Source organism: Balaenoptera musculus, chromosome 11 (assembly GCF_009873245.2).
Source record: "Balaenoptera musculus isolate JJ_BM4_2016_0621 chromosome 11, mBalMus1.pri.v3, whole genome shotgun sequence".
Taxonomy (NCBI): Eukaryota; Metazoa; Chordata; class Mammalia; order Artiodactyla; family Balaenopteridae; genus Balaenoptera; species Balaenoptera musculus.
The window spans coordinates 15,103,145-15,127,874 of NC_045795.1; the positions used below are offsets into that span (position 1 = coordinate 15,103,145).

At 36.4% G+C, this 24,730-nt stretch overlaps 1 pseudogene; it reads right to left on the minus strand.

Annotated features, from left to right (window-relative positions):
* Window positions 1-15,833: 15,833 nt before the first annotated feature.
* Window positions 15,834-16,446, minus strand: LOC118903915 (annotated as a pseudogene).
* Window positions 16,447-24,730: the final 8,284 nt, after the last annotated feature.

A 24,730-nucleotide genomic window follows, 5' to 3' on the forward strand; every position in this document is an offset into this window, starting at 1 on the left:
GTCAGCAGCCAGGATCTTCACTGCCACTCTCAAGGCCACACATTTGGTGATCTGTCTTCAGGTGTCCCCAGGGCCTCTCCTCAGAGGTTCTGCCACCTACTGGGCATTCCTTAGAAATGGGTGCCATTTGCCAACTACCTTCATCTCTTTGGGACAATCCAGCAAAATACACGTGGATTGGCTCCAAACACAAAGGTGATCTCCTCCCTCCCGTACTCCTTCTCACACTTTAGAGTTCATAAAACTCCCTGGAGAATTTAATAACCTAAATGGGAAAAGAATTTGAAAAAGAACAGATACATGTATATGTATAACTGAATCACTTTGCTGTACACCTGAAATATAAAATAAAAATTTAAAATAAATAAATAAAACAGAACACATATAAAAGATCCAACAAAACAAAACAAAACACAGATTGCTGGTCTCCACCTGAGAGATTCTGCTTCAGCTGACCTGAGGTAGGGCCCAAGAATGTCCATTTCTAACAAGCTCCCGGGCGATGCTGCTGGAGCCCGGACCACTCTGAGTAGCACTGCTTATGTTACTTTTGCTTAAAGGGGAGAAAAACTTACCTTCTCATCCCTTTTGTGGAAGACTGTAGGGTCATAAAAAGGACAGGACCCCAATTAATTTTTCAGTAACTGACACTGTTACACTAATGGAAACAGAAGAGGGAGAAAATAATAAAGGAAATTTTATTTCCTGAAACACTGATGTGGAATGCTTTTCTGAAGGGGCCTTCGCTGGTGGACCTCCTAACCACTGCTGCCACCCCACACCAGACAGATCTTGGCTTATAAACCTGCTCTCAGGTAGAACAGCTGCAAAAGGAACAGTTGGGAAATTTTTCATAGGCAAGTCTAGGCATTTCCTTTTCGGTACCAATTAACTAGCCAGAACTAGAACGCCCAGCTGCCCTGGCCCACGATGCAATCCACACAAAAACTCACTGTGTGGCAGACAGTGTCTCTCATAGCATCAAGAATTTCATATTGAAAGTGTAGAGGGAAATGAGCAGAAGAAAAAAAACACATATATGTATAACGCATTTCAAAAACCAAGAGCTTTTTCTCTTGCCACCATGCACTTTTCACACTTTTTCCTACATGACACTGTAATCCTGTGTATGTTTGCCCTCTGCCTTCCACTATAGCACCCTGCTGAGGCTATATTCTTTTTTTCTTGGCTTTCTGCTGGCTTTTGGCAAAGAAGTAGCCTGGAATCTTAGGCGAAAACACATTTATATCTAATACCTCTTTTCATAACTTGCACCTTTACTAACTCTCATTTTAAAAACTGGTCCATGGACAAATATTATATGATATCGCTTATGTGTAGAATCTAAAAAACATGATACAAATGAACTTATGTACAAAACAGAAATAGACCACAGACATAGAAAACAAACTTATGGTTACCAAAGGGGAAAAGGGTGGGGGATGGATAAATTAGGAGTTTTGGATTAACATGTACACACTATTATATATAAAATAAACAACAAGGACCTACTGTATAGCACAAGGAACTATACTTAATATTTTGTAATAAGCTATAAGGGAAAAGAATCTGAAAAAGAATATATATACATATGTCTGAATCACTTTGCTGTACATCTGAAACTAACACAACAGTGTAAATCAACCATACTTCAATTAAAAATAAAACTGATCCATGGATTCTGCAAGAAATAGTATAGAAGCACATTGTGGTGCAAGGAATCAAAGAACTTGGGCAGAGAGCACATCACATTATTTGGAAAGTCTTGCTTCCCCACAGCATACCTACGCTTTCATAACAAAGCTAGGCAAACTGGAATGAAGGTATGTTCTGGAAGTACTTGAAAGAAGCAACTTCTAAATCAACTCAGTCCCAAGTAGCTGTTTTCTCTAATGTAAAAGAATCTCAAGCTGCTCTGGGGAGCCTATTCTGTGCTTAGAAGCTATGCAAAGAAACAACCTGGAAAAAGTTACCACGATGCCAAGGCTAGGATAGACACCCAAGTATTGAAGGGATGCCTCGAAATTGCCATAGAGCCTTTAATGGGCTAGAGGGAAGATGGAGAAAAATCCAGCAACAACAGCACTATTCACCTAGAGCAACCCTACGTTACTATGGCAGTGTGATCTCCAACTCAGTCTCATCGTGGACACACCAGGAAAGAAAAAGAAGGAAATGCTTGCACTTTATCCTATCCTGAGGCTCTGCTCAATTTAGATATCCTGGCAAGCAAATTCTGCACTTTCCCTTCTTTGGCAGCCTGTATTATAAGAACACTGGCTATCACAATGCATCATTCATTCATTCATTCATTCTTTGACCTTTCTCTCCCCATATGTCATGGTGACAGCAATATTCTTGATAAGTAGAGTAACTCAGTTTTGCTCAACAACGTGGATGAGACAGAGTTATTGTCTGTTTAAGAAAACATAGACTAGTTCTGATATTAATGGTCAATAAAATAACCCTCACAAATGTTAAAGCAAACATGGAAAAATAAAACAAAGGAACAAGTAGGACCATTTCCCCTCACCTATGAATGTAATTTTTCCCTCCCAAAGACAGTCATGACTTCATATCCTTTCTATATGTGAGAAAATGGAGCTGGGCATTCTAGCCACTGACTTGCTAATTAACATTCTAACCAAGGATGCTCTGCTAGAGATATTAGAAATCAAGTGTCCCGCAGGACTGTCATCTTGTTTGTAACCCAAAGCACTGATGCTTCGGCTTACAACTCTGAAGGTTTCATTACTGTCTGCTGTGTCTTCATTCTCCTTTGGAACGTCTCCAATTTCCCCAGAAACACAGGTGGTCTTTTGAATAAACAGAACTAACATATTGAGCTCCATAAGCTCTATGATGATATGCACTTCTCTTGTTCACAGCTGTTGCTTGCACAGTTGGAATACTGTGCAACTATGAGGTGGCTACTTAGTGAACTGGAGGTTGCTATTCAGAGTATAAATTCACAGAAAGGCATCTTCAGGTAAAGAAGGAACAGAAAATAACAAGTGGTGCTCTCTACAGGGATCTGTACATTTTTCGTTATCTACGTGAAGGAAGTGAAAACGTGTTTAGGATCCATTGAAGAATTTGACGGTATTCATCCTACTTCAGAGATATCCCATGCTGAGCGGATAGCATTCTATCATGAAATAATTGGTATAGAGGCCCTGAATAGGAAAGCTCCATACTTCTGGCATTTAATAAAACTCAAATGGTAGCTGTAATGAATTTATTTTACCACTTCTCATTCATCGAAGACTAAAAGTGAGGAATACATGGGATAATATAACGTCCATTTTACAATGACACCAGTATCAATGTTCAAGGGTTTAAATAACACAAGCAGAGTCAAAACTCAAGCAAAGACAATGATGTTTATACTGCAAAGTTGTGACACCTCACTTCAGGCACAGCAATCTTGAAATGTTCTCAGCTATAATTCCTCTCCGAATGTAAAATTAATCATGAAGACTTTCAATAGCTTTACTTCCTGAACTGCACTTTGTTATTTACAACAACCCAAGGAAAGGCTTTAGCAAATGAGACAATGTTACTGCATGCCAAAAGGTGGAAGACATGTCTAATAAAACAAAACAAAACAAAACCAATGAAAAAAGACCAACTATTGATAACACAGAGGTAAACTTTTTAACAGGGGTTCTAAATTGACATATGAAATCTAAATTGGACTTTTTAGTTAAGAGGGTGGATTAAGCATAGAATGAAATCTTCTTTTTCAAAAAACTCATAGAAATGATAGAAAAGAGCGAAAGAAAAATGATTAAACACATATTTATGCTTGGAAACCAAAGAAGAGTATCTCCGTAGATTAGAAAGACATATCTCAAAATGGGAAACAAACAGGAAGCTACAGTGGTAAAAAGAGGCCAATGCTTTCAAAAGACTATACTGCTATAAATGCATATATCTAGATATATATGTGTACGTATGTGTGTGTTTGTGTGTATGTGCTCATTTGCAGGAAAGATTTTGTCAAACATACCATCTAGTTGTTTATACTCCAAGGGTCATGTAAAATTTGAACTTTAAGTTCTCAAGATTTGGGTTAATGCTGCTACAAAGTGGTCTCCTAAGGCAGTCATTTAGAATCCATGATGGGCAAAGAAGAAGTCATTCTTAGAAAATGAAAACACAGCAGCAAGACACCAAGCATCTGGAAATCTAACGTGTGAAGAAGGGAAAACAGGATACACTTATGGAAGAGTTTAAACTTTGAAGAATAGAAATAATAAAGAAATCTGAAAATATTTTTTAATATGTATATTTAGTACCCAGGAAGATAGTTATGTGTTTTTTACAGAATATGGAAAATATGCTGTTGACTAATGCCTGACACATATGAAGCACTCTATGAATGCTAGCTAGCCATTATTTTCTTTCACTACAATACTGGCTTCATGAAGGCAGAGAACTTGTTTTATTTACCACTATATTCTCCAGAACCTAGAAGAATTTCTTATACATACACAGCAAAAACTGAACAATTAATTTTTAAGTGAAAGAATAAATTAGGTAACTGCACTTGTGAAAAATGAACAGTAGGTTACTAAACAAGAGTAGTGGTTATGAAACAAGAACAGGTTCTTATTTAGAAAAACCAATTAGATATCTTAGATATGAGAGAAATAATGATTGAAATAAAAAATTAAAGGTTCACAATCAATGTATCACAAACGGTCATTGCTCTGGGGGATTCACCTTCTCACAATAACTAAGCCCTGGAAAAAACTTACACTTGGAGGTATCGTTGGTCTTACACAAGGTAGGAGCATTTTCCAAGAGAGCCCACAGAGAAATAAACATGAGCGTAGCCTGGCATACAGGGGCTGGGGTTTCTGAGGCTAACATCTGAGGAGTCAGGGTAGGAACACATAGGAATTTAGGCCAGGGTAGCCAGGAGCAGAGGCCACAGAGTTGAAGAAATGTGCTAGAGCAAAAGAGACTTGGCATTGGTAAACCAGAGAGGAACTAATATGATGGAACCCTGTGGTATGTAAGTCTGAGGAAAGGCAATCAGAGGTAAAGTGTGCTAAAGTCCCTGTACTGTTTAGGAGGTAGATGAAGGTATTGTTTAGCTTTTGATTTTGTTATGTTTAATATACATGGAACGGTCCAGTGCTAACCAATAAGAGTGATTAAAGGTAGAATGTATAATTTTGAATGAGAGAAAAAAAAGGAGGATGAAAAAAAGATCAAATATATTCAATCCAAAGATGGTAAGAGAAAAGGGAAATGGGGCAAGTAGAAACTAATAGAAATAGTTCATAATAACAACAGTCAAGATAACCAAATGTACTAAACTCAAAGGTTTAAGGAAAAAGAAGTCACATTGGATTTAATAAATATGTTAGTCCTGAAGGACTCACCCCAATTAAGATCAAGTAATCAACTCACAAAGAAAATTACCAAAATCACTGCTATTAGCATCTGTAAGCATAAACAAGAAATAACAGATTTAGACTCACAAAAACTGCAGATGTTTAACTGGTTGGATGTATTTCATGGCTTCATGAAATGATTTAAAAAGTAAATATTTTATATAAAGCTGAGTATTCAGCAAGAAATTATTGGCAATAGAAAAAATACTAGAAAAAAAAGCTCCTAGAAATGAAAAACTGTATTTGTAGAAATCAAAAATTCTGTGGATGACTTAAAGATCAGTTTTATGCAATAAAGAGAGAACTGGTTAACTGAGAGGTATATCCAAAGATTTTGTCTGGAATACAGCAAAAAGGAATAAGGAGAAGAGAAAATACAAAAAAGAAGTTAAGAGACATTGGAACATAAAGTGATAAAGACCAATATAAGCCTACTTGCAGCCCCACATAGACAGCGTGAAGGGAATGGAGGAAAGGCAATATTTTATCTCTCAGAAAAGATAAAAATCATAGATCCATAGATATAGTAAGGACAACTTGTCCCAAACGGAATATATCAAAAGAAATTCCCTAAGGCATATCTTAGTAAAACTGGAAGATTTCGGGATAAAGAAAATATCTTGAACACCCAGAGAGAAAAGACAAGATCATACCTTGTTTAGGATAAATATTAAGATATTTAGATCTTGTTATGTTAAATGTGCATGATAAAATTTCAAGGGTAATCAAAAAGAGATTAAAAGTAGAGTATATAAATTTGAAGAAGAGAAAAAAATTGAGGAAGAAAGAAAGACCAAATATGTTAAATCCAAAAATGGTAAGATTTAAGAAAAATGATACAAGTAGAAAGTAAATGAAAAAGTCCAAATATTTTAAGAATCAGAATAACCAAATGGGCTATATTCAGAATTTTTTTAAAAATATCAGTCATATTGGATTTAATAAATGTCAGTTTTTCCATAGCTAAAGACAATCATCCTCCCCAAATCCGCCCCCTCCGCCAAAATATAATGAAACAACCACAGTTACGGAAACTAGTTATAGGAAAATTCTACACAAAACTGTGCCCTTGCTATTTATATCAGTCTGCCAAGGCTGCCATAATAAAATACCGCTGACTGGATGGTTTAAACAACAGGAATTATTTCTTACAATTTTAGAGGCTGGAAGTCCCAGAACAAGGTTTGGTGGGGTTCATTTTTGGGTGAGAGCTCTCTTCCTGGTTTGCAGACAGCTGCTTTGTCCTCACATGTGCTTTCCTCTGAGCACACATGGAGAGGGAGGGAGAGGGAGAGGGAGAGGGAGGGAGGGAGAGAGAGAGAGAGAGAGAGAGAGAGAGAGGGAGAGAGCGCTCTGGCATTCTAAGGATACTAATCCCATTAGTATCCAGTATTACCTTATTTAACCTGAAGTACTTCCCTACTTCAATTACAGCCACCCTGGGGGTTAGGGCTTCATATATGAATTTGGAAGGACATCTATATTCAGTCCATAACATTGTACCCCAGTCCCGCAAAATTCATGCCCTTCTCACATGCAAAATACATTCATTCCATCCTAACAGCCCCAAACATTTTCATTCATTTTAGCATCAATTCTGAAGTCTAAAGTTCAAAGTATCATCTAAATATCACATAAATCAGATATGGGTGAGACTCAAGGTATGATTCATCCCGAGATAAAATTCCTCTCCAGCTGTGAACCTGTGAAGCCAGACAAGTTATATGTTTCCAAAATACAATGGTGGAACATTCTTATTCCAAAGCGGAGAAATTGGGAAGAAGAAACAAAACCCAGCAAGGCAGATTTTCATCAGATCTTAAGGCTGGGGTAAGATTCACTGGGGTAACAATATCACCCCCACCCCAAGGCTCTGTGAGAGCAGCCCCTCCCCTGAGGCACAGGGCAGTGGTATCCTAACCCCTGAAAATGAAGAGCCCACCTTTGGAACAGAGGAGGAACTAGCCCTGCCCCCTGGGTCTGTGGTGGTAGTGTCAGCTCTGTTGATCTCTGAATCACCTTTGGGGTCAGTCTACCTTTTTCTTGAAGGATGAAGCATGTTTGCAGTAGGATAGCTTTACTGTCTGCTCCTACACAATCTAAGAAGTCTGACAGCCATCTTTTATTATGTCCTATTTTTTTCTGTCCCTTTTAGTAACAAGTTGGCAGTGTTTCTGCTGATATAATCTCATCTCTATTCCTGGCTTCTTCTGAGATGGCTGATTAAATTCATGGTTCACACCCATCTTAATCCCCTTATCAAATGATTGTTCAGCCATACCCTTAGTCTTCAGAACAAGCTTTCTCATGTTTTGCAATATGGGTAAGCTAAGAATTTTCCAAATCTTCAAATTATGATTCCTTTTTGCCTATCAATTTATCTCACTCCTCTCACTTTTTACTATAAGCAGTCGGAAGGATCCAGTTCCCACCTTCAACATTTTGCTTAGAAATCTCTGCTAAATATCTAATTTCATCACTCATAAATTCTACTTTCCATGGAACACTAGAAAACAGTTCAGCTGAATTCTTTGTCACTGGATTGCATTTCAGGCAGGGGGGAGAAAAAGCTGATGTCCTAGTTGGAATGCGATCAGGCAGAAAAGAATTTTCTGTTATTCAGGGGAGGGTCAGCTTTGTTCTATTCAGGCCTTCAACTGATTGCATAAGGCCCACCCACATTAGAGAAAACAATCTGCTTTACTCAGTCTATGGATTTACATGTTAATCTCATGCAAAAATATGTCCACAGGAATTCCCAGAAGAGTGTTTACCAAATATCTGGGTACCCTGTGGTCCAGTCAATTTGACATATTAAATTAACCATCACGCTATTACTTGAAGGCAGAGAATGCTGAAATTGCAAAATAACTGAAGGTATAAAAAGAAAACTCACGAAATCCCAGTGTTCAATCTCTCATACTACCTCTCCACTAACCCTCTCCACTGCCTCCAGCTTCAAGGCTTTGAGATGAACAAAGGCAGACCAAGGGAAAACAAACAAATACAACCTCATACAGATACTTTCCATAGAAGAAATAGAGAAAATTAGAAGTAACTACTGTACTGAAAAGCACCAGACCTAGACACAATGGTACTCCAAAAAATCTCCAAACACCAGATAATCCCAATGTTGTAGGAATTATTCAAGAGTACTGCAAAGGAAGGAAAAATTTCAAGTTCTTTTTTTTAAGTAAATATGATACAACTGATAGACCAGATAAAGACTGTGCAAAGAAGAAAACCAAAGACCAATATCACTAATGAATATCAGTATAAATATACTAAAACAAAATATTAACACATAGACTCCAACATCACTTTAAGCAAATAATATGCATGCTAAGTTTTTGTTTTTGGAATATAAGTTGGTTCAATATTTTAAAATAGATTAATATCATTTATCTTATCAATAAATATAAGGAGGAAAATATGCTTATCTCCATAGATGCTGACAAAACATTTGACCAAATTTAACAACCATTCATTATTAAAATGCTCAAGAAAATAGGAACTGAGAGGTACTTTCATAACATAATAACATCTCTATCAATCTATAGATAGAGATAAAGATAGAAATACAGATAGACATAGAAATACTTAAGTCTGGAAGCCAGAATCTTATTTAATAGGAAAACAACTAGATTAGGAGCAAGGACACAATTCTATCTCCAGTACTCATCAACATTGTACTAGACTAGTATTAATCAACATGATTAGCCAAGAGAAAGCAATTAGGGGCATAAGATTAGGAAGAAGAACTATCTCTATTTGCAGATATTATACCTGTAAACTCTCAGAGAATCAATGATAAAACTAACATAAACTGTAAAAGAATTCAATAACATGTAAGAATATCAAATCAGTAGCTTTCATGTACACAAACAATAAATAGTTAGAGGACATATAGTAGAGAGAATTGCAACAGAGGAGATTAAATATTTAGGATTAAATTTAACAAGAAATGTACAAAATCTATATGATGACAAATTTAAATCATTCCTGAAAGACACAAAAGTTGGTTTTAAAAAATGAATAGACACTCCCTTTTCTTGGATATGATGACTCAACATTGTGAAGATATCAGTTCTCCCTAAATTAATTTATAAATTCAACACAGTCTCGATAAAGATAACAAAGACAGATTATAAGGAGTTAGACAAGTTGATACTAAAGCTCACATGGAAGAGAAATGCAAGAACAGCCAGGGAAACAATGAAAAAGAAAAACTATGAGAAAGGATTAGCCCTACCAGATAATAAAACATACTATAAAGACTCTATAACTAAAACAGTATGGGGCTGGCACATAAATAGGCAAATAAATCAGTGGAATATAATATAGAAAGTCCAGAAATAAACCCAAATATGTACTGAAATTTAGTATATGATAAAGGTGCCATCTCAAATCATTGAGGGTAATCATGGACATTTTTAGAAATGGTTCTTTGATTAGTGGGAAAATGGATATATCTCTGTGTATGATAAAACTTTTTAAAAGCAACTGAAAAATAAACACAAAATTGAGAACAGTTGGGTTGAAGAAACAGACACAGATAAGAGAGGAGCATATAGACATATGAAGTTATTGGATATGTTGCAGTTATTGACTTTGGTGGCATATTCGTGGATGTCTACTGTATTTAAAACTAAATAAATGATAAATAAATTAAATTAAAAATGATACTGGCTAGAGCAATAATGTTAATGTGCCATGAACCAAGGATTCAAACTAACCCAATTTTGTGTACCCAAATCCTTAAAATAAAACCTCAGTACATGGTCTTAATAGCTGAAGAGTAAATCAGTCACTAGAATGACTGAACTGAAGAATTATTTCAAATGTAGCACAAAAAGATGAAAAGCCATAAGAAAATTTAAAACATTTGGAATAGATACCCCAAATTGATATCTCTCTAAAAATATTTCTAGAAGCAAATAATGGAAAGAATGAAAGAGGGGCAATAGTAGAAAAGACAATGGCCAATTATTGCCCAGAACTGGGAAAAAAATACACAAGTCTTTAGGTTGACACTACTCACTAAGTGACAAGAAGGCGAATAAATATAAAACCTCACTGCAAATACCATAAGCACAAACATAATGATAAAAATTGGGAACTCTCTCAAAGAGGAAAGAAAGATCAACTTCAAAAATAATACTTCAGAATGACATCAGATTCCTTATCAGTACCACTGAATGTAAGAAAGCAGTGGAAAAACATTTCTAAATCCTGAGAGAAAATAACTTTGAACCTGGAATTCAATACACAATAAAATTTCAAAAGTAAAAGTATACTATTCAAGAGTAAACATTTAAGAAAGATATTTTCATATGTTTAAGCACTCAAATTTTACTACCCATAGACTCTCCCACACAGAAGTAAACTTTGTAAGTTTTAAAGAATATAAGGATATATTCTAACAAGAAAAAAAGTAAAACACAAAGAAGAATTTAGATTAAATGCAATGAGAAGCAACTTATAAGCAGTAAAATCTATAAGTAATAGCTGAATAAATAGTATAATAAACTTTGACAACTGAAATTGAAATTCCAGATGATAGCATGGGTTAGTTGGGTTGGGGGCAGGAGGGTTACTGAGTAGAACCCCAGAATAAAAAATATTCTAACATATCTATCTTCTTTGAGGGAATGAGAAATAAACTGAATAACATGAGACTTTATTAGGAAACTTTAATAAGCTTATTTATGTGTGATAAAAATGCGAAGATAATAACAGAAGGATAAAAATTAAAAGTATAGCTTTAAACCAATAGAGGAAAAAACAGAGCAAAGAATTCTTGAACAATTCAACAGAAGGCAAGAGGAGAAAAATAAATGAAACAATGAGAAAGTAAGGTAAACAGAAAATACATGGAAAAAGAAACTAGACATAAGCCTAAAGATCTTAATAACCATAGTAAATATGAATAACTTATCAAAAGACAGAAAATCTCAGAATGAATAAAACAACATGCAAATATAGGCTGTTTACCAAATACATACAGCTGAAACAAGAGGAATTAGAGAGGTTGAAAATAAGGAAATGAAAAAAGTACAAACCAGTCAAATACTAGCAAAAAAGAAAGAAGATATAAGAAGATATAATGATATTAAATCTGTCAAAATAGAATCCAGGAAACACAGAAAGACATTTCATATATAAATAAATGGAAAAAATCTATTAATGAGATGTAAAGTTTTGAACTTGAATGAACCTGAATAAAGCTTAAAATATGTACAAAGCAAAATCTGATAGAAACATAAAGAGAAACAGACAAACCTACAATCATAGTACATGTCTCTCATATACTGACAGATCAAGTACACAAAAAAAAAGCATGGATGTGGAAGATTTGAACAATGTAATGAACAAGTCTGATGTAACAGATTTATATAGAATTTTGCATCCAAAACCAGGGAATGTACATTCTTTTCAAACACACAAAGACCATTTGCAAAGACTGTTCTAGACATAAAGGAAGTCTCAGCAAATTCTACACTGTTAGTACCAAAATGGCCACATTCACATATAGTGAAACTAGAAGTCACCCTTTCTTCCCAACTCAGTATATATGGGAAGGTTTTTGTTTGTTTGTTTCCCACATGTAAATAATTAATGAGTTAAGCAGGAAAACAAAATGGAAATTGCAAAATATTTAATAATAAGAAAAAAATCCTATATTTCAGGGCCAGTGGGATAAGGGCAAAGTGGTTCTCAGAGGAGAATTTATAAACTTTAAATTATTTCTTAAAAACAAGAGAGATTAAGTAAATTTTTCTACAGAATATGCTAGAAAAGGAATAACAAAATAATCCCAAATGGGAAGATATAAAGGTAAAACCCCCAAATGATAATAAGCACACAAAAAAATTAGAATTGATTAAACAAAACAAACCTTTGCCTCATTTGAAACACTAATACTTTTATCAGTATATTAAAGAAAAAAATGAAATAATAACAAATAAGTTCAAAATAAAACATAAGCAATAATGTAACTATAAATATATTTTTAATTTTTAAATTATAACAGAACATTCCAAAATTGCCAATAAACTTGAAAATCTGGATGAAATGGACAATTTTCTAGAAAAACATAAAGTACTGAAGAGAAGTAGAAAACCTGTGAACAGAACAATTAGCACACAATAAAATGAAAAAAAAAACCAAAAACTGGCCAGTGTTCTAGTATCCCAGTGTTACTGGTATCATATCAAATAAGATTTTATCTACTTAAATACACTTAACCTGGCACTGTTCTAATTTCTAGTGGTAAGATTTTGTGGACACTAAAATGAACTATGAATCAGAACTTAAACAGCCCCTGTATCCCACACCTATAGAAAACACCTGGTTGTTCTTGCAAATATGACAGACTTTACTAATTTTGCTCCAGTTTTTTTAAAAATTAAAAACCATAACAATGGAGGTAATAAAGGAATTGTCTGAAGGCACCCAATGGCATTCATAATCACATTAAATTTATAATTTCCTTTGTCTTGAAATTGTTCATATTTCACAGAGACTATGCTTTTCAAGTTTCCAGATATAATAACAAATGCCTAAGGTGTGCTTGATGAGGAAACTGTAAGAGAATAAACTTGCAGAAACATATGGAAAAGTTCTTTTCGGTATTCCAGATATCTAAATGTAATAGAGAGAGACAGAGAGGTAAAAATAAGTAATTGTTTCTTAAACTACAATTAATAATAAGTCATTAATACTGATAATCACTGTGGTAAGCAGGATAATGTCCCCTCCAACGATAACCACACCCTAATCCCTGGATTGCTGTATACATTACCCAATATGAAAAAAAAAGACTTGCAGATGTAATTAAGGTTAAGAACCATACCGGATGGAGAGATTATCCTTAATTATCTAGGTGGGTCCCACCTAGTCACATAAGCCCTAAAAGCGAAGAATGTTCCCTGGGTAGAGCCAGAGACCCTGTAGAAAGGAAGGTCAGAGATTCCATGTGTGAGAAGGATATGACACCCCACTGCTGGTTCTGAGATGTAGGGCAGCCACATGCAAGGGTGGCAAAGAGGTTTCTAGGAACTAAGCCCCTGGCTGACAGAGCGAAGGAACCCTCAAATGCTAAGGCTGTCCTACGACCACAAGGAACTGAATTCTGCCGACAACCTGAGCGAGTTCGGACACAGAGTCTTCCCCAGAGCCTCAAGAAAGGAACGCAGCTCTGCCATCCCTTGATTTCAGTCACGTAAAATCTCAAGTAGAGAAACTAGATGAGCCAAATTATTTAAACTTCTGACCCACAGAAACCATGAGAAAACAAACAGAAAATGGGTGTTGTGTAAATCACTGAATTTGTGGTCATTTTTATAGCAATAGAAAACAAATACAATCACAAACCGAAATAACAAATATAAAGATGCTTACTTCATATCTGTAGACCTTATTCTGCACACACAAGAGTAACTCTTTTCCCCATGATGTGGAGTAGACATTCCCCAATACTGAACTCACCAAATATGAAGACACTTTCCATAAGGTCAGCCATATCTTTACTTCTATACGTGTCAGCAAGTTATGATGAAATGAAACCACTGCTTTGTTCTACTGGCATTTCCCCATATGGTAATGGATCTATGTTTTCTGTTAGGTGCCAGATAGCACAGGGACACCAACCACTTAACAGTATCATTTCAAATGTGGAGGAAAGCAAAAGTTAAGGAATCCTTGACTTTAAGTTAGAGACAAGAAGCTCCATGACCATATTAAGGTCCATGATTTTTTATTTGAACTGAACACACACCTGTGTTAGGATTTTTGTCCCATTGTGAATCTGTACCCTAAATTACATCACCGCTACACAATACTGAAATCACCCTCATTATCTAGGACACCTTTACCAGGCAGTAAAAGCAATTTAAAATACTAAGGCTCTGAGCCATCTGTCATTAGAAGTGCCCAATTATATTATGCAAGTTCCTTGGAAAGTTTCCATAGTGTAGGATCTCCCTAACCCACATCGACAAACTGATTTTAAAAAGGCACCTATTTTACCATTTGACATTTCATATTGTTTTGTATCTGATACCAGGTGGACAATTTGGCAGGTAGAGGAACTTCCTAAGAAATTCAAGCTACTCATCTATAGTCAACATGAATTATTTGCCTTAAATATAACTTTTTTGAAAGACACATATTATTTTAGATTTCTGTCACCACACTGTCTTGGTGACATCATATGCAAACCATATAGGAATATTTTTTAACTGGATGCCAAATGTCTGGGATTTTAGGTCCGGCTGTAAAGATGATATAAACAAACGAGTTCCTGATGTTTCTTATTAGAGGATGCCAAGAATCAACACATTGCTCAATAATCAAGAACAAGAGTCAATCATTCTGAGTTGACTTGCAAGCCTTGACAGTCTCAATCAATAGGGAACTGGAGGCTTATGAGAATATCCAGCACCTACTCTGAGAACTTTTTATAATCCCTTTGCTGTTAGACAGAAAACTGAATTCCTGCCTTGGTACTGGAGGGTTCCAAGACTGTCCAGAACACAAGATGTGCAGTCTAAGACTCATGCTAACTATTTTTTAATTGAAAGTTAACGTCTCAGGAAAATTAACTGCAGAACCATTCTTCTTGATGTAAAAAACTACATTCTATTTCATCATCTGGCATTAACTTTTTTTCAGCAACACCTATTGAAAACTAAGAACCCAATGCGAAGGCAACACATAGACCTAGTTCATTTTAAGTTAAAATGTAGAATCACTTGGGATATCTCTACTCACAAGCACAGCACGGAGACAACCTAATAACAAAGTACAAATTAACTGGTTACAACTTGATGTTACTTTTGAAGAAAGAATTGTATATATGTGAAACAAATACTGCTGGTCAAAGTTTGTGTATTTATTTATTTATTATTTATTGAATTCCTGCAGTGAGCTGATTAGCCAAGGGCAATCTTGCAGCAAGAAAATGATGACTTGTTAAATAACTCTTCTTTCCTTTTCTGTTCAGCTCTGCTCATTAGCAGATTTGGGACGTACCTCCTGTGGGTGATAGAACCTAATAAACCTTATTCATTCTAAAATTAAAAAAAAAAAAAAAGTTGAATGCTTACCACGTACCAGATGATGTAAGAACAAAGCAACAGAAGACAGAGTTTCTGATAACAAATAGTAGGATTTCACAGTTCCATAAAGAGACTCTGCATATACTTTTAATTTCTGAGTTTAAATGCATTTTATTTTTAGACAACCTACATAACATGTTTTTTTTTTTTTCTCAAAAACAATGCCTCCACTCCAAATAAATCAACATCAAAACGAAGAGCTCAAGATGCCATCAGTCCCATTTGTCTAAGTCCTGGTGTTGCGTAGATGAAAAGCAGCAGACAGCCAGTCATGACGAGCAAGGGATCCAAACAGCCAAATTTGTTAACATTTTTCCATTTCTAGACTATCCTTAAATAAAGCCATATATGGCATCATACTATCCTCACGGTAGTCCAGCAGAGCAGCCATGACATCTGGATTCATGTTTTCACCAATAAAGAACTGATCGTTTTTGAAATTAGCAAGGATGTGCTTGATTTGTTCTGCAGCCCCTGTCATAAAAGGTTTTACTCTTTCTGGTCTCTGTTCTTCAAGCTTCCCTTTGATTGACTTCATGTAATCTTTGATGTGCTTCTTGTTGGCTTCTTCTGTGAAGCTGGTTTCCTGCAAGTGACGGTTCATGACAATATCCACACCGGTGATTACTGTGCTTTCGGTACCTTAGCCCTTGGGGCCTTCAGCGGATGCATTTCCACCAATGAGCGAGTCATCGGTGTTACCCTCTGTTCTACTGACCATCTTCCCCTCCACCTCCGGACACAGCCTGTCCGCGACCTCCCGGATCTTGTAGATGTCGGAGAACATCTCATCACGGCTGATGAGGTCCCGGTACATGATCATGATGGCGACTGCAGGGAGACAACGGCGGCACTAGCTTAGTAGGAGCCCAGAGCTCAGAGCTAGGGCGGTGCAGCCGGAGCGGTGCTCTGGGGGAGGGGGGAGCGGGCAGAAAAAGAGCTGCATATGATTTTATAATGAAAAGAATACTGACAGAAATATCATGTCTCTATTTTATTTTTTAGGAGTTCACATAAATAACTTACTAGGGACCAGCCCACATTTTTTATATTTCATAATTTAAAAAAATTACATCACCCATTTCTACATACTTCCAAAGCATGCAACAATTCGAGGTTTTATAATTATTTTTTATAGCATCCATTTAAAAAAATAAAGGCTTATCACAGAGAAGCAAACATGCACTTTAATCACAGAGAAGCAAATATGCACTTTAATCAGAACATTCTCAATCATCCTATAGGATAGATACCTTCCATGAAAGTATTCTACAGAATTCCCCTGTCCAATACTGTAGCCAGTAGAGATATGTGGCTATTTAAATTTAAACTCTTTGGCGGGGGCCTCCCTGGTGGTGCAGTGGTTAAGAATCCGCCTGCCAATGCAGGGGACATGGGTTCGAGCCCTGGTCTGGGAAGATCCCACATGCTGTGGAGCAACTAAGCCCATGTGCCACAACTACTGAGCCTGCACTCTAAAGCCCGCGAGCCTGTGCTCCACAACAAGAGAAGCCACTGCAATGAGAAGCCCATAGACTGCAACGAAGAGTAGCCCCCGCTCGCCACAACTAGAGAAAGTGTGCGCGCGGCAACGAAGACCCAAAGCAGCCCAAAATAAAATGAATAAAATAAAATACAATAAATTAAATAAATTTAAATTCTTTTTTTATTTGAAGTATAATTGATTTATAATGTTTCAGATGTCCAGCAAAGTGATTCAGTTATGTATATATGTATATTCTTTTTCAGATTCTTTTCCATTACAGGTTATTATAAGATATTGAATATAGTTCTCTGTGCTATACAGTAGGTCCTTATTGTTTATTTTATATATAGCAGTGTGTATCAGTTAATCCCAAATTCCTAATTTATCCCCTGACTTTCCACTTTGGTAACCCTAAGTTTGTTCTCTATGTCTGTAAGTCTATTTCTGTTTTGTAAATAAGTTCATTTGTATCATATTTTAGATTCCATATATATAAGTGATATCGTATGGTATTTGTCTTTCTCTTTCTGACTTACTTCACTTAGTATGATAATCTCTAGGTCCACCCATAAAAATTCAGCTCCTCAGTTACACAAGCCACCTTTCAAGTGCTCAAGAGACACAGTGGCTAGTGGCTACCATATCACAGCACAGAATATTTTATTCATCACAGAGAATTCTGTTGGACTGCACAGTTGTCACCGTAATTATCTTTATCCACAAAGAATGATACTGTCTTGACCCAATGTCTTAGCCTTTTTCTACAATTGTAGACTGTAAAGATGTCTGAGAACATGTATATCAACACATTATTACCTGAGGGAACTAACGCTTGGAAAGTTTTAGGTAACAGAAAGATAACTCGAGGTTTTTCTCTACATTCTGAAGTCCATCTTGCATTGAAATCTTTAGTCTTCCAGTTCCTGCCAGGAGTATGGTGGCTGATTGAAATCTAGGGCTCAGGTGATCAGATTTTATCTACTATGACAGTGCTGATTGAATCGTAATAGCTGCTCGATTCAGGCTTGTGAGCTCAGAGAGAAAAAGTGGTTTGATGTATTAATGATGACTTGTAGGCTGAGAGCTGATTTTGTACTTGCCAGGCATTTTCTGTTACTAAAATATTAGCTAGCAACTAATAAGCACACACATGGTGGTAAGGTGCACAAGCAGAAGTAAAGCAATTTTGAAGTAGGGGACAGTATATCTCACATCCCCCAGACTACCTGAAAATCATTCTTTAGTTTGGGCTCTGTAACTTTAGAAGGATATAGATAGAACTCTGCTGATAAAAGGAAGAACTTTATTTTTTTTTGTTTGTTTTTTTTTTTTTATAGCTACTTTATTTATTTATTTATTTTATTTTTTGGCTGTGTTGGGTCTTCGGTTCGTGCGAGGGCTTTCTCTAGTTGCGGCAAGTGGGGGCCACTCTTCATCGCGGTGCGGGGGCCTTTCACTATCGCGGCTCCTCCCGTTGCGGGGCACAGGCTCCAGACGCGCAGGCTCAGTAAGAACTTTAAATTACACTCTCACACATTTCCCAAGCCCTAGTCCACCTTCTCTCCACCTTTTATAAGAGATATGAGTCCTGGACTAAGAAAAACCTCTTCGGAATGAGTCTAAGAAAGAAACCATAAAATAAACTTCCAAGAGAGTCTCTTATGGAGAAAAATAAAATGTCACCTCTTTTGCTGTCACTTAAAAATATGTTTTCCTGAGAATCAGAAGACACATGGAAGGACTTCTTCAAGCCACATGTGTCTGCAGTAGTCTCTAGAGAGATTTAAGAAATACAATTTCTCATTCTTAGAATCTTGCCTGCCCATTGCATAAATTCCTATTGCACTCTGCCCCGAGAAAAATAATGTATTATTTTGCTCACCTGAAATTCAGTCCGAGATCGGCTCTACCTCCAATTTCTGTTTGGAAGGTTGAATTTTATAAAGGAGATTTCCAAGCTTATCCATCTAAAATCTCCTTGTTGAAAGCTCTAGTTCAGCCACTGTGAAGTTACACAGAGGTTGAGTCCAGTTTGAGAGCTGTCTGGGAGCCTTACTTCAGCTTCACTTTTCTATAGAATTTTGGCTATACTCCCACGGAAAAAAAGAAAATGTGAATTTAATTTTTCCTTTGTTAGCAATGCTCATAGAATATATTGGTTAAAGCAGAAGTCCTTTTAATGAATTGTGAATTTTTCAATGGTCAGCTGTGTGAAGATTCCCCCTGTTCCCCACTCCCACCCCAGGAAAACTGTGAGTATGTAGTGTGAAAATGGAACTTGTTTTTAAAGAATATATTTTGAAGAAGAAATTCTCCAAAAGCCTCAATACAAGGTGGATGATTTGCTTCCTTTGTCATGATCAGACAGACCACATTTACACAGAAGAGAGACTAAGAATTTAAACAGAAAAAATAATCTATAAGGAAAAGGATTCAATTTGATTCTTTTTGAAATGTTTACATTATTAAGGGGTTTGGGGGGTTTTTTTGCTCTAATTTGTGTTTGGTACCACAATTCACATTGGCATCACCCTGGAAATCTTGTTTCAGTTAATTTCTTAAGACAATTCACCCATTTAATGACAAGAATATCTTTGATGACTTAAATCAAAGTATCAGGTATTAATCCATGGCAATATGGCTGCTGGACAAGGGGTTTCCCTGTACATTTTAAACATATACACTAGTTATGAAACCAGAGCACGAGTGACACAGGCCTTCTACCAGTCAGACATTTCAGCATGCACAAAATAAACATCTAATGATTTAACTAATGAGAACCTACTGTATACCACAGGGAACTCTACTCAATGCTCTGTGGTGACTTAAATGGGAAGGAAATCCAAAAAAGGAGGGGATATATGTATACGTATAACTGATTCAATTTGCTGCACAGCAGAAACTAACACAACATTGTAAAGGAACTATACTCCAATAAAAATGAATTTTAAAAAAAAAGAATTAGGTAGAACATTTGTCTACGTTTGTCTACTCATATGTGTCTATTCCTTTAAGCAAGATGTATATAATTCTAGACATTTTAATTCCTCCCATCTTCCTAAAAGAATTAGATAAATGAGCTCCTAAAATAGTAAAAGATTTAGAAGATTATTTGGCAGGTTCCAAAGGCTTTCTGAGCCCTTAAAAAGATAATGAATTAAACAAAATAATAGTAAAGGCATGATAAATAAGCCAGTGTTTGTTTGTGAATTGGTGAAGCACACAGCAACCTAAGATTTATTGTTTGAGAAAAACCAAGACAGGCCCTCTTCCCATACTTCCTTCTATAAATAGAAAGGTATAAATGCATAAATATATTCATATATCTCACATATACACATTGCAAAAAAGATGGGAAACAAATGAAACAAACCGTCAAGAGTAGTTATTTCTGAATGGTGTAACTATAGACAATTGTTATTTTCTTCTCTATTTTTTTTACTCACTCCTTAAATTTCCTGTTATTTTTAATCAGAAAAAAAAAGTGTTTTGATACCACTATTTTTTTCTATTGATAACCCCCTGCATGTGGTCTGTTTAAAATTTTTAGCAAGAAAAAAATGTTAAATAATTTTAGCATACAAGAACATCTATGACCTAAGTGCCTAAGAGCAAGAAATATGAGAAGTTTGATCCAAATATAGAAATTCACATGCCACAGATGGGGCACCTAGAACAACAACAAAAACAAAATGTATTCCAGTTCAAAAGTGATGGTTGGTGGGCACAGTTTACATTTCATAGTTTATAGCAAAGGATTGTGTTTTGTTAACTTTGCAAGACCTATTCATTACATGATGCAATGAACAAAGAGGTAAAAACTATAAATTATCCACCGAGAATCTGTGGGATATTTAGAAGGAACTGAAGCAGAATGCGGTTCTTTATTTTAATATAAGCAGACAACATGGTGAAAATTTGTTGAAGAAATTTACTAGATGTCTTCTTCAATTGAAGACAGTTTTTAGACTCAAGATCCTCAGGAGCCTAATTTCTTGGATTCCTATTGGCCTTACATATATGTATAACTGAATCACTTTGCTGTATACCTGAAACTAGCACAACACTGTAAGTCAACTATACTCCAATATAAAAATAAAACTTAAATTAAAAAAAGAAATTATACTTATTAATGCAATAAGGCATGAACCAAATGAAACTGAAACTACTGAAAACATAAAAACACATGATTGGGTTTCACGAAAATATGAACGTGTGCAGAGTCAATGTGGACACCTGGATTGAGCTACCATTTCCTCCCCTTAGTGCTACACTTAAGATAAATAGGATCACAGTCTTAGAAAAACTGCAGAGCCATACTGTGGAAATTAATTTGCAATTTCAGAAGAGAGCTACAGGAAAAAGGAAGAAAGTTAATGGCTTCTCCAATTTTCCATAAGTTATGCGTCTTGACTGGAGAAGCAGAAGGTCAGAGAAACAGAAAGGATGGTGAAGGGAACTCTGACGGGCAGTTCCAGGAACCTGAATGAAGTCCTATTGTCTGGAGAATGTCATGGATCCCAAATCAACAGGTTGCAGGCACATTCTCAGAAAACGCGTATCTTGTTTTGGGTATCTTGTTTTGGGTCAACGTGAATGACAAAGAAGAGTCAACTTTCTGTCATGATATGGGTCACAGAACGTTTTTGAAACTTTTATTTTTATCATTGAAGATCTTATCCGAAGGATCAGAATGAGGAAGTACCCATGCTCCTGGATTAATCAGAGGAAATTTTGAACATCTATTGACTTCAAGTAAGTGTATGTTCAGATGTTTTCTGGTTTTTATCCTCTCTGTTTTGGGGTGGGTAAATCTCCAGAACAGGTGGTATTTTTTTTCCAAAGCAACCATTTATGAAAACCCCGTATAAGTTAGTGCTTTAATGTACTTTGATCACATTAATCCTCTTAAGGTAGCTATTACCAGCCGCATTTTTTCAGTGAAATGTCTGAAATCCAAGAGAGTGAAGTGATATGCCTAAGGTCTCACAGATTGCAGGTAGAAAAACTGAAATGCAAATCTATGTTTTCTAGCTGTAAATTTCTTACTTTTCATATATATCATGCTTCCTTCTCAAGTTTTACCTTTCTCTTTTTTTTAACTCATGACAGCTTCTTATTACACCAGAATATCATCAGGATCTCCATCTATCTACCTATCCATCATGTTAATGATGGGCCCATTGTTCTGAGTTTATGAAGAGCTCTTTATGAAGAACGGATACAAGAAGTTGTTAAATGCTTTTTTTTCCCCCATGGGTGGGAATGCTTATAGGATTTTTCTCCTCCAGTTTAAAATAAGAGAATTATGTTAAAATATTTCCTAATATTGATCCATTCTTAAATTGCTGGCATGAACACCATGTGGCCAAGGTGTTTTCTCTCTTAGTGTGTTGCTGCATTCAATTTGTTCCATTTTATTTATGACGATTGCATTTATTCATAAGGGAAACTAGCCCGCAGCTTTATTATATTATGTTGGTATGTGAAGTCTTTTGTGTCCAATGTTCACTTTAAAAAAATGTCTTTGTCTGGAATCATGGATTCCTTTATATTTGGGGAGAGAATTGAGCTAAGGGGGGAAAAAAAGAAAGAGTAGAGGTCCCCATATCTGAGGAGTATGACTCTTGTCTTTAGCTTCCATGGCTGTCTTTAATGAGCAAATTTCCAGATGGATCTGGATCACAGAGCTCCTGCCTTAACCTCTCAGCCTAGACCAATAAGTTAATTTACGTTGAAGGTGACAAGAACCACCAAGAAAGGACAGTATCCTTCTAATTGTGGAGACACGTAAAAGTATCTCAGAGCTAGAAATTCCAGACTATTTGGCCAAACTGCTAAACACCACCTGCCTCTGTAAAAACATATTGTTTTTCAAAAACAAAGTGTTCCAGATAGAGGGCAGCTCACTACCAAGGACTCTGGTCCTGCCATCTTTTCACTCTGTCATTCTCCACGTGTTGGCAAGACGCTACAGCGATCCCGGGTGTCACAGGCTGACATGACTGTATTATGAGAAGAAGGGAGGTATTTCCTCCCCCATGCCTATTTTATTAGGTAAAATGTTTCCCAGGAACTCCTAGTGGACATCTCCTCCAGTCTTTTTCACTGGAATTAGATCTCATACCCACGTCATAGGTGCAAAGGAGATGAGAAGAAAAGTATAAGGCGTATTCTGCATCTACTGTGGAAGTGTGTTCTCCTGCAAGCAAGAAAAGAGAGAGAAAAGGCTGTTCTGGAAGCAAGCAACAATTTGGTCACAAAAGAGAAGGGGAGGGACTTCCCTGAACGCAGTGGTTAAGAATCCGCCTGCCAATGCAGGGGACACGGGTTCGATCCCTGGTCCAGGAAGATCCCACATGCGGCAAAGCAACTAAGCCCAAGCACCACAACTACTGAGCCTGCGCTCTAGAGCCTGTGAGCCACAACTACTGAAGCCCGCGTGCCTAGAGCCTGGGCTCCGCAACAAGAGGCCCGCACACTGCAACAAAGAGTAGCCCCCTGCTTGCCACAATTAGAGAAAGCCTGCACACAGCAGCAAAGACCCAACAGCCAAAAATTAAAAAAAAAAAAGAAAACGGGAGAACGGGCACCCGCATAAGATCCTCTGGAGAGGAAGGAAAGAGCAATGAAGGAGGGAGTATTTGGGTGCAAAAGACAAAACATTGCTCACTTCCCAATGTTGACTAAAAATTGTATAGGGAGGTGTGGTTATCTTTTAGTATCTTGCAAGTAGTGGTCTTTGAATCAACTTTTAATTTTCCCATGAGCTTGAATGGATTGAAAATGTAAAGTCAACAAGGGTTAGATGTATTCATTCATGTGGTACTGAATCACCTACTCAAGATAGGAATATTTGGGGGCACATCTGATTTTTCTGATATTGAAATCAAAGCATACAGTAGTTGGCTTTTACAACCATCGTGGTGACAAAGACTGAGTCTAAGCCTGGACCCTGCAGTGGTTCAATCATTGTTACACCTGCATGGGTATGTTTGTCATATGAGACTCCAGACTGCTATAGGGAACTGTAATATTCCCACATTCCTCTTCATTTTATTAATCTATTGATACTATCTTTCATTATGGGGATGAAAATGACTGAAAGGGAACAGAGATTATTTATTGTGGAAGGGAAAAAAAAAACCAAATGCTTTCAATATGTCAATAAAGAGTACCCAATTCCTTTTCATTCTTTGTGTTAAGTGTGTGTTACTTAGTCTTACCTCATCTGTGTTTAATAGGCTTCCTTCATACTCTCTCCATGAAGCCAGAGATGTACATATTAAACACAGGAGTTTTTGACAGCTTCTCCTTCCCTAGGGCGAGATTGCTCAACTAGTAGTAACTAAGATATCTTTTGACAAGTGCAGCTAAGAGCTGGTAAAGCTTAGTCAATCTATATCAGCCTTGTTGGCACTTTCTTTCCATTTCAGACCTGTATTGCCTTGAATGATGGATACTGGAGAATGACTACAGAAGCTATAAAATCCAAGAAGGGTAGTAGATGAAATCAGGCAGGGAGGGTTAGTGGGGATGAATGCAAAACCAGACTCATATTGATCAGAGCAAGGAAAATACTTTTTCCAACTACAATTGCGGCTGAAACCCATAAATTAGATGATTGAAGTAATAAGACACGTGAAATGGCTTTTAAGTCCACTACGGCACTCTGTGTAATAAATTTCAAATGACATGGAGGCTTTTAGTGGAGA